General features: G+C 35.4%; 1 long non-coding RNA gene across 15 annotated transcripts in view; it reads right to left on the minus strand.

The window, feature by feature from the left end:
• LOC144287936 (uncharacterized) overlaps window positions 1-17569 on the minus strand; it is a 276738-nt gene that overhangs the window by 214028 nt on the left and 45141 nt on the right. For 13 of the 15 annotated variants that reach the window (XR_013355776.1, XR_013355766.1, XR_013355769.1 and 10 more), the window contains exon 4: window positions 13957-14064. This is a non-coding gene — a long non-coding RNA (uncharacterized LOC144287936). Of the gene's footprint in view, window positions 1-1584; window positions 2650-4058; window positions 8938-13956; window positions 14065-17569 lie in introns of those variants that run through there. The other 2 variants (XR_013355777.1, XR_013355778.1) reach the window with 2 other exon arrangements.

Here is a 17569-nt window from a genome sequence, read left to right on the forward strand (position 1 = left end):
GTAAATGACTGCTGGCAACTATATGCAATAAACATGCTATTGAGAGAGAAGTCACATAAATATATGAGAAGCATAAAATTTCACAATTTCTTTAAGTGAGATAAGAATATAACATTAGTGGAAGTTAGAGTTTAGAGACGATAGGTATTTTAGGAGAAAAATGTGACTAAACAAGCATTATTCAATTACGAATGTATTTGTTTCATATAACAAATATGTATGATCTCTTATGCTATGGGCTAGGACATAGCACAGAAAACAGTATGGAGTTTCAAAATATCATGAAACTTAAAATTAAATGGAAAGACAGCAAAGGATCAAGAAAGAAAATCAGGGTGCCTAGATTGCTCAGTCTGTTGCGTGTCAATTCTTCGCTTCAGTCCAGGTCATGATCTCATGGATCCTGAGATCCAGCACCAAGCCTGGCTCCCCACTCAGTATGGAGTCTGCTTGGGAATCTTTCCCTTTTCCTCTACCTCTCTCTCTGGTCCTCCCCCTGTTCACGCATATGCGTGCATGCACTCTCTCTCTCAAATAAATAAATAGGGCAGCCCCAGTGGCGCAGTGGTTTAGTGCCACCTGCAGCCTGTGGTGTGATCCTGGAGACCCTGGATAGAGTCCCACATCAGGCTCTCTGTATGATGCCTGCTTCTCCCTCTGCCTGTGTCTCTGCCTCTCTTGTGCTCTGAATGAATAAATCTTAAAAAAAAAAAAAATCAAATAAATAAAATCTGTAAAGAGACAGAAAATAAGTAGATTTAAAAAAACATACACTCTAGGGAAGATAGGAGTCTGGATTTTTAAAAAAACGTATAACTAGTTAAAAATTATTCTATTTTGCTAATTCAATAGATTTGTCAAGAAATGCTCTCTAATAATGTTGGAAAGAGATTTAAAGCAAGTAAACATATGTAGTCAAACAGAACTATTAGAAGGACCAGATAAATACTCAAGATTTTCAAATGGAGATGCAAATAAAATCTGGAATTAAAACTAGTAATATAACAATATTGAATGAGAATGAGGAAAAACTTCAGACAATGAAGATCACAGCCAACAATAAATAATCTTCCACTCACCTCTCCTTGGACTAACTAAAATTAGCAAGTTAACAAATAAACTGAATTTTAAAAGATACTTGATTATAGTTTTCAGAAATCTGCTCAAGTAACCAGGACTCAGGGAACCAAGATTCTGAAAATGGGAAACCTCTGAGAGGGGAAGTGGGGTTATTTTTTTCCCTTTTTAAATTTTCTTTATATGTAAAACTATGCAAACCTTAGTTGCAGAGTCTGAGGAGTTACAATGAGAAAGAGCTCTACATAAAGGAAGATACCCAAGTGGTTGATCCAAATTTTCTCATCATTCATTACTAGAGAAATGTACATTTAAACCACAAAAAGGAAACCATACCCACCATGAGAATACTCAATTAGAAAAGACTGGTAACAGCAAGTTACAACAATGATGTAGACCAAATGAAATTCTCATATAATATTGAGGGGTGTGGAATATGGAGAAACTATTCTGAAAAACTCTTGACAGTTTCTTACAAATTCAAAATAAGCCTAATTTATGACCAATTAATTAAGGTTTTCTTTTTCCTTACCCAAAAGGAATGAAAATATGCCTACAAAAACTATCATACAAAAATATTTATAGCAGCTTTATTCACATAATAGACAAAAATTGGCAAGGGGAAATCAAATATCCATAAGGAGCAGATAGATAAGCACATTGTGCTGTATTCACGTAATAGGATATTATTCAGCAATCAAATGGAAAAAAATGTTGAACAATATTATATTCAGCACAAGAAGTCAAACACAAAAGAATTTGCACTATGTGATTCCTTTAATATGAAGTGTAATAACAGGCGACACTAATCTGACAATGGAACTCCTAACAGTGTTTGTTTTTCAAGGCTCAGCAAGGAAAGAGTTGAAATGGGGGACAAAAGGATTTTCTGAATTAATGAATATGGTCCCTATGTTCATAAGAGGGCTAGCTGGTGCTTATATAGTTGTATATATCTGTCAAAATTCATCAAGCTGCACTCTTAAATATGCGCACTTTATCCTACGTAAGTTACACATATGTTAAAATAAAACTTTATATATATAGACTGAAAAAGATTTTTCAAGAATGAGTACTTTATCACTGACATAGCTGAAACTTACCAGAACATAACTATAAGAAGCAAATCAGCCTTTAGTTAGCTTTATTACTGTTTTTAAATTCTTTAGAGACAACATAATTTCTATTACCCCTACTTTGGATCTTCCTCTCTCCACTACACTGGGTACATCACTACCAACTCCCTACTTTTGAAATGGTCATTAATGAACTTCACAATATGTCTCTATGCTGACCTCATAGTCCCACATCCATTTGTTCATCAATGTTACAGAAGACAAACATGCCAGCTGGAACTGAATCCATCCTTATTGTAGGAGTGAGAGCCATCCTGGTTTAGGAGGGTACATCCTGCATAATCTCAATCCTCATTACTGGCACAGAATTAGCCAGTCAGAATGAAGAACAGGTTCTGTGTTGGAGAGAGAAACTTTCACTTGCTTAAGGTAGTGGTTCTGCAGATGTGAGGCCTAGTACTGTCTCAGCCATTTTGCTGCCATCAGGCAAAGTAATCTGGAGTCAAGTCAGAAGGGAGGAAAAAAATAAAGTCAAAAGATCCTATGGAAAAATGGACCCGTAATCTATTTGTGACTGAAACCCGTCAGATCTCTGGATTTTCAATACAGGTCAAAATAACTCATTTGATATAGGTTATGTTTTCTGCTAGGAATCATAACTACTTTAAAGAGAAATAATTCTTCTTTATTCAACTATATAATACCAACATTTTTTAAATAGAATGTGCTTTTAACTTAATGAAGTTAATCCAGAAGGATGTATTTTTTATGGCTTGAAAATTAAAAAAAAATAAAGGTTAAAGTTTTGTCTTCCTTTGAGTTCTGTAAAACTGAAATAATATGTTATTTGAAGACTTGGTTGTTATAAATTTTATGTTCGGTTCTGAAATGTGAAAGAAAATGCCTGGTGTATAAATACCATACCAAAAAAGATTTGTGTTAGCTTTGCTGCTTTCTATTTTCATCTATTTAATGGAGTCTATTTAGCTGTCTCTTTTTCATTTCTTCAATTTTATTTATTTTTTTATCATTTGTAGATATCTCTGCATTTTTTCCTTTGATCTGTGACCAATCCACTTTGACAATGGTATCTTGATTTTGTAAATAATTCTGTGGTTTCTTAGTGCAGGGGTAGCTCACAGGTGATAATGAGTATTCTACTTGTGTTCTTGTACCTGGATATTTAGACATAATTACAAATTTCACTTAAAAAGTTGATAATTCACCTCCAGTGAGAAGATTTTGTGTGGTGAGGTCACCTTCTAGCTTACTGACATTTTCATTAAAAAGAGAGTAAAAGAAAAACCTCTCGGCTTAAATGGAGACACCATGACTATCAACAATATTTTGCATCAAGAGCCCATTAACTTTTCCAGTTTAAGCCCATGGAACTAACTCGTTATTATGATTATAACTGATGCATGCTATTTTTACATATCTTGAGAGTCCTAACAGAATGTTACATATCTCTTTATGGTCTTATGTCTGTAAGTACTAATTCAAACCAGAGATATTCAATAATGTTACCCAATGTTGTCTTCATATGTTATCATTTCTTAAAGGAAAACTTCTTTTCCATATTCTCCCATATTTTAATCAAGCTACAAGTCCCAAATCCCAATTTATTTATCTTCTTAACACACAAATAATATCTTTATTGGATATTATTTGGACCTAAACCTGTAAGTCAAGAAATAACTCAATCATTTAGGTAATTATTTTGAGACAAAATTAAAAGTTCACATGATATATCTGCATATTTTATTTTTAAAATCTTTAAAGCACATTTGCATTTTTTAAGCTTTTTAATTGGAGTTCAATTTGCCAACATATAGCATAACACCCAGTGCTCATCCCCCCAAGTGCCCCACTCAGTGCCCGTCAAGCAGTGACCCCAACCCCCCACCCACCTCCCCTTCCACCACCCATTGATAGTTTCCCAGAGTTAGAAATCTCTCATGTGCTGTCACCCTCACTGATATTTCCCACTCATTTACTCTCCTTTCCCCTTTATTCCCTCCCTTTCACTATTTTTTATATTCCCCAAATGAATGAGATCATATAATGTTTGTCCTTCTAGGATTGACCATGATATCCTCCAATTCCATCCACGTTGAAGAAAATGGTGGGTATTTGCTATTTCTAATGGCTGAGTAATATTCCATTGTACACATAGACCACATCTTCTTTATCCATTCATCTTTCCTGAGGCTCCTTCCACAGTCTGGCTATTGTGGACATTGCTGCTATAAACGTTGGGGTACAGGTGTCCGTGTTTCCCTGCATCTGTATCTTTGGGGTAAATCCCCAGCAGTGCAATGGCTGGGTCATAGGGCAGTACTATTTTTAACTGAGGAACCTCCACAGTTTCCCAGAGTGGCTGCACCAGTTCACATTCCCACCAACAGTGCAAGAGGGTGCCCCTTTCTCCACATCCTCTCCAACATGTGTTTCCTGTCTTGTTAATTTTTACCATTCTCACTGGTGTGAGGTGGTATCTCATTGTGGTTTTGATTTGAATTTCCCGGATGGCCAGTGATGTGAAGCATTTTCTCATGTGTTTGTTGGCCATGTCTATGTCTTCCGCTGTGAGATTTATGTTCATGTCTTTTGCCTATTTCATGATTGGATTGTCTGTTTCTTTGCTGTTGAGTTTAATAAGTTCTTTATAGATCTTGGAAACTAGCCCTTTATCTGATATGTCATTTGCAAATATCTTCTCCCATTCTGTAGGTTGTCTTTTAGTTTTGTCTACTGTTTCTTTGGCTATGCAGAAGCTTTTTATCCTGATTAAGTCCCAATAATTCATTTTTGCTTTTGTTTCTCTTGCCTTCATAGATGTATCTTGCAAGAAGTTGCTGTGGCCAAGTACAAAAGGGTGTTGCCTGTATTCTCCTGTAGGATTTTGATGTATTCTTATCTCACATTTAGATCTTTTATCCATTTTGAGTTTATCTTTGTGTATGGTGTAAGAGAATGGTCTAGTTTCATTCTTCTGCATGTGGATTTCCAATTTTCTCAGTACCATTTACTGAAGAGACTGTCCTTTTTCCAGTAGATAATCTTTCCTGCTTTTTCGAATATTAATTGACCATAGAGTTGAGGGCCCATTTCTGGGTGCTCTATTCTGTTCCATTGATCTATGTGTCTGTTTCTGTGCCAGTACCACACTGTCTTGATGATCACAGCTTTGTAGTACAACCTGAAATCTGGCATTGTGAAACCCCTAGCTCTCGATTCCTTTTTTAATATTCCCCTGACTATTCCAGGGCTTTTATGATTCCACACAAATATTAAGATGATTTGTTTCAACTCTCTGAAGAAAGTCCATGGTATTTTGATAGGGATTGCATTGAACATGTAAATTGCCCTGGGTAGCATTGACATTTTCATAAGATTAATTCTTCCAATCCATGAGCATGGAATATTTTTCCATCTCTTTGTGTCTTCCTCCATTTCTTTCAAAAGTGTTCTGTAGTTTTTAGGGTAGAGATCCTTTACCTCTTTGGTTAGGTTTATTCCTAGGTATCTTATGCTTTTGGGTGCAATTGTAAATGGGATTGACTACTTAATTTCTCTTTCTTCAGTCTCATTGGTAGTGTGTATAGAAATGCCACTGATTTCTGGGCACTGATTTTGTATCCTGCCACACTGCCGAATTGCTGTATGAATTCTAGCAAGCTTGGCTGAAGTCTTTTGGGTTTTCTATGTACAGTATCATGTCATCTGTGAAGAGGGAGAGTTTGATTTCTACTTTGCCAATTTGAATGTTTTTGTTGTTGTTGTTGTTGTTGTTGTTGTTGTTGTTGTTGTTGCCTGATTGCTGAGGCTAGGACTTCTAGTACTATGTTGAATAGCAGTGGTGAGAGTGGACATCCCTGTCTTGTTCCTGATCTTAGGGGAAAGGCTCCCAGCGTTTCCTCATTGAGAATGAGATTTGCTGTGGGCTTTTCGTAGACAGCTTTTATGATGCTAAGGACGGTTCCCTCTATCCCTACACTCTAAAGAGTTTTGATCAGGAATGGATACTCTATTTTGTCAAATGCTTTCTCTGCATCTATTAAGAGGATTGTGTGGTTCTTGTTTTTCCTCTTGTTGATATGATCTATCACACTGATTGCTTTACGAGTGTTGAACCAGTCTTGCATCCCGGGGATCCCACTTGGTCATGGTGAATAATCTTCTTAATGTATTGTTGGATCCTATTTGCTAGTATCTTGATGAGAATTTTTGCATCTGTGTTCATCAGGGAAATTGGTCTATAATTCTCCTTTTTGGTGGGGTCTTTGTCTGTTTTTATGGAATTAAGGTGATGCTGGCCTCATAGAACAGGTTTGGAAATATCCCATCCCTTTCTATCTTTTGGAACAGCTTTAGTAGAATAGGTATTGTTTCTTCTTTAAACATTTGATAGAATTCCCCTGGAAAGCCATCTGGCCCTGGACTTTTGTGACTTGGGAGGTCTTTGATGACTGCTTCAATTGCATCCCTGGTTATTGGCCTGTTCAGGATTTCTATTTCTTTCTGTTCCAGTTTTGGTAGTCTGTGGTTTTCCAGAAATGCATCCATTTCTTCTAGATTACCTAATTTATTGGCATATAGCTGCTCAAAATACGTTTTTAAAATCATTTGTATTTCCTTGGTATTGGTTGTGATCTCCCCTTTTTCATTCATGATTTTATTAATTAGTCTTTTTTTGTTTTTAATAAGGCTGGCTAATGGTTTATCTATCTTATTAATTCTTTCAAAGAACCAACTCCTGGTTTTGTTTATCTGTTCTACAGTTCTTTTGGTCTCTATTTCATTGAGTTCTGCTCGAACTTTTATGAACTCTCTTCTTCTGCTGGGTGTAGGTTTTATTTGCTGTTCTTTCTCCAGTTCCTTTAGGTGCAAGGTTAGCTTGTGTATTTGAGTTTTTTCCAATTTTCTGAAGGATGCTTGTATTGGAATGTACTTCCCTCTCATGACTGCTTTTGCTGTATCACAAAGATATTGAATGGTTGTATTTCACTCTCACTAGGTTCCATGAAACTTTTTAATTCTTCTCTAATTTCCTGGGTGACCTTTTCATCCTTTAGCAGGATGGTCTTTAACCTCCACGTGTTTGAATTACTTCCAAATTTCTTCTAGTGATTGAGTTCTAGTTTCAAAGCATTATGGTCTGAAAATATGCAGGGGACAATCCCAACCTTTTGGTATCAGTCGTGACCTGATTTGTGACCCAGTGTGTGGTCTATTCTGGAGAAAGTTCCATGTGCACTTGAGAAGAATGTGTATTCAATTGCATTTGGATGTAAAGTTCTAAAATATCTGTGAAATCCATCTGGTCCACTGTATCATTTAAAGCTCTTGTTCTTTGGAGATGTTGTGCTTAGAATATCTGTCATTTGCAGACAGTGTCATGTTGAAGTCTCCCAGTATAAGTGTATTTTTATTTAAGTATGTCTTAACTTTGGTTATTAATTGATTGATATACTTGGCAGCTCCCACATTAGGGGCATAAATATTCATGATTGCTAGGTCCTCTTGTTGGATAGATTCTTTAAATATGATATAGTGTCCCTCTTCATCTCTTACAACAGTCTTTGGGATAAAGTTTAATTTATCTGATATGAGGATGCTACCCCTGCTTTCTTTTGAGGACCATTTGAATGGTAAATGGTCCAACCTTTCATTTTCAGGCTGGAAGTGTCCTTAGGTCTAAAAGGAGTCTCTTGTAGATAGCAAATAGATGGGTCTTGCTCTTTTATCAAGTCTGAAACCCCACGTCTTTTGATGGGATTATTAAGCCCATTCACCCTCAGATATACTGAAAGATGTGAACTTAGTGTCATCATAATATACCTATTCAGTCCCTGTTTTTGTGGGTTATTTCTTTGGACTTTACAGAGTTCCCCCTTAATATTTCTTGCAGAGCTGGTTTGGTGGTCACATATTCTTTCAGTTTCTGCCTATCTTGGAAACTCTTTATCTCTCCTTCTACTCTGAATGAGAGCCTTGCTGGATAGAGTATTGTTGGCTGCATGTTATTCTGATTTAGCACCCTGAATATACCCTGTCAGCCCTTTCTGGCCTGCCAGGTCTCTGTGGAGAGGTCTGCTGTTAATCTAATATTTTTCCCCATATAAGTTAGGGATCTCTTGTCTCTTGCTGCTTCAAGGATTTTCCCTTTATGTCTGGAATTTCCAAGTTTCACTATTAAATGTCGAGGTGTTGAATGGTTTTTATTGATTTTAGGGGGGAAACTCTCTATCTCTTGGATCTGAATGCCATTTCCCTTACCAAGTTAGGGAGGTTCTCAGCTATGATTTGTTCAAATATGGTTTCTGGCCCTCTGTCCCTTTCGGCACCCTCTGGAACCCCAATTAAACATAAATTTTTCCTTCTGAGGCTGTCATTTATTTCCCTTAACATTTCCTTATAGTCTTCTAATTGTTTTTCTTTTTTCCTCAGCTTCCTTCCTTGCCATCAACTTGTCTGTGTCACTCACTCATTCTTCTACCTCATTAACCCTCATCGTTAGGACCTCCAGTTTGGATTGCATCTCATTTAATTGATTTTCAATTTCAGCCTGATTAGATCTAAATTCTGCAGTCATGAAGTCTCTTGAATATTTTATGCTTTTTTCCAGAGCCACCAGTAGCTTTATAATTGCGCTTCTGAATTGGCTTTCTGACATTGGATTGTAATCCAAATTCTGTTAACTCTGTGACACCTTCCTTTTGTGGTGAGTTCTTCTTTCTAGTCATTTTGCTCAGTGTAGAGTGGCTAAAAATGAGTTGTACTGGAAAAAAAGAAGGAAAAAAAAAGAGAAAAGAAATACTAAAACAAAAACAAGGAGCAGTATCCTCTGGTTCTATATACTGTAAATCTCTCGACATCCCCTGCAGTTTTCCAGTGCAGTTTCAAGAAGTTGCTCTTCTCCTTTCTTTCCCACTGGTCTTTGGGGGAGGGGCCTGCTGTGCTGATTCTCAGGTGTGTGAACCTGGAGGAGCTGCCCCGCCCCCTGCCAGGTGCAGGGCTCAGTGGGAGCTGTTTATCCTGTGAGGCCCCTGTTCCCTGGCGGCCACGCTCAGTCCAAGGCACAGGGTGACACCAGGAGGAACAACCACACTGGCGGCGGCCAGGTCCCCAGTCCTGGAGTCAGCTCCCACAGTAACTACTGCAGCTCCCAGTCCCCACTGGCCTGGATGCTTCGGCAGCAGGGGGCGCCTATCTGCACAGCTCGGGGCAACTGGCGCAGGGGCGTCCTCGCTGTCCTGTGCCCTCCCCACCTCTGTCTGTCGAGGGAAAGCAGGATTCTGGTCTGTGTGCCCCCGGCGCCCTGGGATACGGGGCCTGCGCCACTGGAATCATGCTCCTGGCCGCACAGCCCCCTGAGCTGCTCCAGAGGCCCCGCGGACGTGCTCCAGCCCTTTACCAAGCTCGGCCCGCAGGGTGTGGCGCGCTCTCCCCCGGGTGCATTGCCTCTGTTAGTGACCCCAGGAATCTGGGGCCTCCACTACCCTTCCTGCAGTTCTGCCTGATTTCCCTGCAAGCATCTTTCCATCAGGGAAGAATCCAGCGCAGATTTTTAAAGTTCCAAAAAAAAAAAAAAAAATAAAATAAAATAATAAAAAAAAATAAATAAATAAAGTTCCTGCTTCTCCAGGGCGGGGCATTCCTGTCCTGGAGGCTCTTGCCGCTGGCCTTGCCTGGCTCCTCGCGGGCCTCCTCCCACACCTGACTCTTATTTATTTATTTATTTATTTATTATTTATTTATTTATTTATTTATTTTCCATCTTCCTACCTTGTTAGGAGTGCAAACTCTTCTCTCTGTAGCATTCCAGCTGTTCTCTCTTTAAGTCTCAGGTCAAATTTGTAGGTTTTCAGGATGATTTGAAAGTTATCTAGGTAAGTTGGTGGGGACAGGTGACTTGGGGACCCTACTCTTCTGCTATCTTGCCCCGCCTCCACATGTTTCAATTTGATTTTTTAAATGTTCGGAGAGTAACATGGGACAATTTTATTTAACTACAAAGTCTATTTTTCTATTCTTGTATTTTTCCTTATTACTTACACTTACCACCATTGATTGACCCTTATTATTTACTTCTGTCTTCCACAAGACTTTAATCAGTTACATCATTATCCTCAAGCCCAAACTGCCATCATTCTAATTTTATGTCGTTTCTAATCCATATTTGTGCTGCTGCATGTGACTGTAATCTTTGTAAATACCTAGTCAATTATCACTGGACACTTAAAGCAATCATACTGTATTTCTCTAGTCACCTATTTCATTTTGTCCAGTAATTATTCAAACCTTCAACACTTTCCTCAATCATGTCTTTCCCGAGATCCACTTCCATTCAAAAGTTGATTTCACCATTCACTTCTAAAAGCAATCATTATAAATTACACTAAAGTTCACTGTAGCTTGAGAACATCTAAAATGGGCTAACATTCTTCCCATATTCTCTAGACTCTATGAAAGATAAATCAATTTGTGTTTTGACTTAAATGTCCTCATACCATCCTAGCACTCACTCAATGAGTAGTCCCATTAATATCCAGCATGTAAAAACACATCCTTACTCCTTTTTCTCCCTATACAGTTTAAACTTGCATACATCTGTCCCATCTAAAGCAATGACAATATTGTCTTCCATTCAAAATCAAGATTCCTGAGAATAGATCCCATTTAATAATCATTTAATAATAATCAATCAACCAACAAAAATTAAGTCTACTAGATCTACTTTGCACTTTAAAGCAAAAATTATCAACTATCTTTCACTAAGTTTAACAGAGACTTTAGGTCTACTCTTACTCAAAATATCTGTGGCATTTGACAAATTTCACCAAATCAACATCTTTTAGTAAACTATTCCATTAGATAGATACAGAATAATATTTCTCCAACAGTTTGTTTAATAACAGTATTGCCTGCTGACACCTTAACTTTAGATTGCTATTTTCCAGAACTGTGAGACATAAATTTCTGTTGTGTAAAGCCATCTAATTTGTGATACTCTGTTAGGCAGCCCTAGTAAGTTAATACAAGTTTTTTGGTGGTTTTGGGGGGCATCTGTCCCAGGCTTTCTTCTGTTCCGATCTTCATGTACTTTGTATGTCATTTTACTAATTACAATGTCATCAATGGGAAAAATCTTCATATTGCATTCAAGGCTTTTATTGTTCTAGGCTTGTTTTTTAAGGTTCACTGCTTTATATGTGTCCTATATACTCTGCATTCTAGGCACACTAGTCTTTTGTATAGGACTAAGGACTGGTATCTTAAGTCAGAAACCAGCTCTAAAAGCTAACTGTCTTTGGAAAGACACTATACTTCTTAACTCTCAATTTTCAGACTTGAAGATTGAAGTTATAAAACTACCCAACAATGTCAGTTTATAACTATCCTCTCAGTCCTCTTGCTCCTTTTTTATTGAGCATAAATAGTTCCCAATTTGGAAACTGGATGTATTGAAAAAAATCAACCCTCTAAATGAAGGCAGAAGAAGTTTATTATGTATACCACCATGTATTTTCTATTTCTTAATAGCTCCCTCATTTTTCCCATATAAAGATCCAGAAAAAAATTACTAATTTGAGAAACAGAGTAACAACACAAGCACAAATTACCAATTAGCTGATTATTGTTGATCAATAGCAATAATTTGTACACAGAGACATTTAAAATAGGTTTGATTTCTGATTTAATGGTTCTCAATAAATATCTACAACTGAAAAATCAGTATATATCTATTTTGCTGCATTTAATAGATTTCTACCAAGACACAATTAAATATTTATTATCAGATACATTAGTACAGTTTCTGATTATGATCTACCCTTCCTCCTGATTGTTCAAAAACTGCATATTCTCTCTGACATATTTAAACTACTCAGATTTTTTGTTGTTGATGACATTGTTTTTATACTAGTGTTTGCCAATGGTATTGGTGGGTTGATATTACTTAATTTTTGATGCCCATTTACAGAGTTAAGGAGCTTAAGTATTGAACTATTTCTAGGATTTTTAGTTGAAGAGTTTATAAGTATACATATATAGGACAAAAATGCATTAATAGAAATTATAAAGTTTATTGCTTCCACCTAGTGGCAATGCAAAGCAAGCTAAAAAATAAAATTAGCACTAAAATGACATTAAAACACTATGACTCTGAAAAGTTTACTTATAATGATCTTTCTATTAAGGTGAATATTTAGTGCTTAAAATAAAACCTACTATTTTAGAAACTCATGTAAATGAATTTCAGATTTTCTGTAACAATCCTTTTCTGGTAAAATAAATTTTCCCTTATTTTAGAGGACCTATCTGAACAATAAAGAACTAACTGAAATAGTATCTCCTGGCAACTGCAAAGTTTTCTGTTATTGTTTAATTTTTTTCTACTAATTAAGTATATGTTTTCCTCCACATATCTATTAAATGCCATTCATTAAGCTGCTGGGACCTGAATAAATAGCCATAAGGATGTTTATAAGTGATCAAAAACAAAACACATAAATCTGTAAGATAATATGATAGTTCTTATATGGAAATTCATCTTTATTATGAGCTAATAAAATATATGAAGTGCTTTCAACAGCTAATCATTTTATCAGCAAAAGCCCCATATTTTCTATAAAACAACACTCAAACAGATGAAATGTTTTACAATAATAAAAAATACTAAATTATGTTTCCTTTGAATTGCATAATTAGTTATGGTATCCCATACTAATGGCATTTATTATCATAAAGCATGATAAAATAATGATATATGAATAAACTCTTTTATTCCAGTACAAATATCATTAGAACACCTGTAATAGAAAATTATTTTTTTGTCTGCTTCAATAGCACCTTTGAGATTCTTATGAAAGCTATTTATGTCTTATAACTAAATTCATTTTTATTGTCTAATGTCTGCAAAAATTCAAATTACACATAGTGTGTTTTATCATTGAAAAATCTTTACAGTTTAGCTATGACAGACTGAGTTTTATATGACGTGCAAAAATATCTGATCTGTGTACAAAACATATTGCTAGGGAAAAGAACATTTCCACATAATGTTGAATATCATTAACTAAACTTTTAGATATTTTAAGAGAAGAAAATAAAAGGAAAATTACAACTGAGTATTTTTCAGATAGGAATAATATGCTACATTAGGCAAAAGGAATAAAATCCTCAGTGTGTCAACTTTCAATCTTGCTTGTTTAATTAATTTCACATATAAAAGCAAATGACTTAAAAACCATTCCATGATAGCAAATTACTTTACCATTTTTACCTTTGCAGCTCACTACAGATAAGCTAGCCACATCCTTTTTATAGCTGTCACAACTGTGAAGACTTAATGTTGCTATTATTGAACACCAGAGGAGAAATAATGGATGAAAATAGCATTATTCTTATATTCTTATCATAGTTTTATATTAAGTTACACTGAATCATGAAGGATGCAGGCACAGATAAATAATATGATATGGATTAATGAAAATACTAATGCAATACATTTAATACATAATGAAATGCTTACATTTCAATATGAATGTGTAAATGATGCTCATTTTAAAATCATATTATATATTCCTATTATTTGATTACAAGGTAAATTATAAATCTAAATACCATGACAATAAAGTAAACACAGAGAGCAAGACTTATAACATAAAGTAATTTCCACTCATCTCAGAAGACAGAGTGAAACAGAGAATGTGCAGAGAAAACCTATGAAAAAAATATCTAAGCATTCGACAGTCATTAACTCTTAGAAAATCAAGTATGTGAAAATTAAACCTACCTGAATCTATATAAAATTTCATATGGTAATCTTCACATTCCTTCAGAAAATTATGTCCTCTAAAAAAGATATGTACGATGATGTATGCATTCCAAACTGCAGATTAACCTAAGTAGGAATATGAAGTATATTTATATAAAGTATAAGTGCTATTTTATTTTTTAAAGATTTACTTAATTGAGAGAGAGAGAACATGAGGTACAGAAGGAGCGAATCTTCAAGCAGACTCCTCAATGAGCATGGAGTAATCTAGGGCTCGATCCCACGACCCATAAGATCATGACTTGAGCCAAACCAAGTCACTCAACTGACTGAGCCACCCAGGCACCCCAGGTAGTAATTTAAAGAGTAATTTATATTCTTCACATTAATATTAATTCTTTTCAGATAAGTGTTTAGATTTATAGCACTTAATAGAATTTGACAAAGATTTAGTTAAACATTGCTAAAACACTGGAATCCTTTACAGAGAGAAAAAGTATTTAAATTGTTTGGCTTTTATCATTAGATATCATGGCTTTATGTTCCCTTAATTACAAGAGTCAAACAATTAGCTATAGTTTAGGTCCACTGATTAGAAAGTAGTATGACTTTTAAAATTCCAATGACTTAATTGGACTATCTCTGCATTTTGGTTAATATGTAGTCATGATGAAATTGGGAGGTACAGAGCACCTGAGTGGCTGAGGTCATGATCCCAGGGTCCTGTGATGGACCTCTATGTTGGGCTCCATGCTTAGAGGAGAACCTGCTTTTACTTCTCTGGCTCCCCCTGCTTGTGCTTTTGCATTGTGTGCACTTTCTCTCTCTCTCTCTGTCAAATAAATATTAAAAAAAAAAAAAAAAAAAAAAAAGAATTGGTAATACAGAAAAGTTCAAACAAATTAAGAATGTTTTTCCTCTATAAGCAATTTATTTATTAATATTCACAGATGGGGATCCCTGGGTGGCACAGCGGTTTAGCGCCTGCCTTTGGTCCAGGGCGTGATCCTGGAGACCCCGGATCGAATCCCACGGCGGGCTCCCAGTGCATGGAGCCTGCTTCTCCCTCTGCCTATGTCTCTGCCTCTCTCTCTCTGTGTGACTATCATAAATAAATAAAAATTTAAAAAAAAAGAAATTTAATATTCACAGATGAATGTCTCTTAAACAACTATATTTTCTGTCTACACTGCTAATTTCTCAGTTTAGGAATTTTTTATAAACTTTCTAATTATTCAAGTCAGATAAAAAGAGAAGTTACTTTTACAAAACTAATGTGTCAGTTGTGTAACAGTGTCTTAGTGAGATTATTACCTATGTCAGTGTTTTGTAATAACTGTATCTAATACAACTTAAGATTTTAAGTGTTTTAAATCATTCGAAATTTAAAAAAGCTTTTATTTAAATTCAATTAATTAATATATAATGTATTAGTTTCAGAGGTAGAGGTCAATGACTCATCAGTCTTATACAACACCCAGTGCTCATTACATCACGTGCCCCTTCTTAATGTCCATCACCCAACCACCCCCTCTCCCATCCCTCCCCCCTCCAGCACCCCTCCGTTTGCCTATGATTAAGAGAGTCTCTTATGGTTTGTCTCCCTCTCTGATTTCGTCTTATTTTATTTTTTACTCTCTTCCCCTATGATCCTGTTTTGTTTCTTAAATTCCACATGCCTGAGATCATATGAGCAATTTGTAAATAAATCTGTTTTTAATTCTAAATTCTTTAATATATTGGAGGCATACTCCTGCCCCAAAGCATTTACCTCTCTGCTCCTATGCCCTAGTATATCTTTCATTTCAAGACCATTCCCAATACTGACTTCTAGGAATTTATTCAAATGTGCATATCTAGTTAGGTCTGCCCTAACATCTGTATTTTAAATTATACTCTTACTTAAAAGTAAATTTGAAAGTGAATGAAGACTCTAGTCTACTCACGATGCACTTAATATCCTTAACCTAGGATTCTCAAAGGCAGTTTCCTTGCTTCCTTTCCTTTTTTTTTTTTTTTGTGAACCTTTCTTAAAGTCTATACCTTGAACCTCTAAGCTTTTTCTTTATACTTCACTTTGAATTCTTACTAACTTCTACAACTTTCACAACACCTATAGGTAAAGTAACTCCAAATATAAATAAACATTGCAGGTTTTAGTAATACACACTATAATGCAATATATTTTCTACCATTTTAAAATTAAGATATAAATTCATATACTATAAAATTAATCTTTTTTTACAGTACACAATTCAATTGGCTTCAATAATTTTGAAATTTGTAGTATCTTCACAGTATTTGTGCAACCATTACCACTAATTCAGAACATTTTCTTCTCACGAAAAAGAAATGCTTTACTCATTAGCATTCACTCCCAATTACTCCTTCTTTTGACTCTTGGCAATCGCTATTCTAAGCAATCTTTTATGCCTGGCTTTTTTTTTTTTACTTCGCATAATATTTCAGTATTCATTTGCAGTATAGCATATGAGTACTTTATTCCCTTTCTGTGGCTGAGTAATATGCTGGTCTGTGGATACAAAATATATGGTTTATGTATTTATCTGTTGAGGGATACTTGGATTTTTCAAGTTTTCAGTTACTAAGACTATTGCTGCTATGACTATTCATATAAAATTGTTGGTGAGAGCATATGTTTTCATTTATCTTGAGTACATACCTGAAGTGGAATTGTAGGATTACATGGTAACTGTATGTTTATCGTTTTGAGAACTGCCACTTTATAAAAGAATAAGAACTATCTCTGTAGGGACACCTGCGTGGCTCAGCGTATGAGCGGCTGTCTTTGGCTCAGGGCGTGATGCCGGGGTTCTGGGGTCGAGTCCCACATCAGGCTCCCTGTGAGGAGTCTGCTTTTCCCTCTGCCTTTGTCTATGTCTCTGCCTCTTTCTTTGTCTCTTATGAATAAATAAATAAAATCTATAAAAAAAAATCTTTGTAAAGTAGTATTTGTTGTGTGAAAAAGGAAAGCTATGATAAAAGTATAGTAAATAGTATACTAATTTTGTGGGAATTTTAATAGGGAAAATATAAAAATATACACAGATTTGCAATTTAAAAAAATGTAAAAAGAACAGAAATTTCTGAGATTGGTTACATACAGGAAATGGCATTAAGATGAAATGAGTAAGGAAACTAGTGCTATTTCTCTGGATATAACTTGTATAATTTTGAGTTTTGGAATTGTTACATTTTTACAAAATTAAAGCAATCAATGAAAATGGGTTAAGTAAATAAAACAGAAAAGAGAAAGTTAATTTTTGCTTATGTTACTAATAAAACTAAACATAACTGCATTTCAGATAAATAGCATAGCCAAAATAGGGAAAATAAATTCCCATATAACTTTTAAAATACAGTACTCTGATTTTATAGCTTCAAGCTTCAGAGAAAAAGAGCAATTATTAAATTCAAGTTAGCAGGTTTGGTTTCCACAGTAGTATGGATTAGCAACTCTGAACCTACTTCCTGTATACTATATGACTGAGCAAATAGTAAATATATTGTAGAAAATGGAAGACAGGCCTCTTGCTGTTGGAAAAGGAAGTTACAAAGGAAAAGAGGAAGGCTAAAATGAACCTTGAAGAATTCAACCTAATTTGATGGA

The sequence above is a fragment of the Canis aureus genome, chromosome 17, assembly GCF_053574225.1.
Source record: "Canis aureus isolate CA01 chromosome 17, VMU_Caureus_v.1.0, whole genome shotgun sequence".
In the NCBI taxonomy this organism is placed as follows: Eukaryota; Metazoa; Chordata; class Mammalia; order Carnivora; family Canidae; genus Canis; species Canis aureus.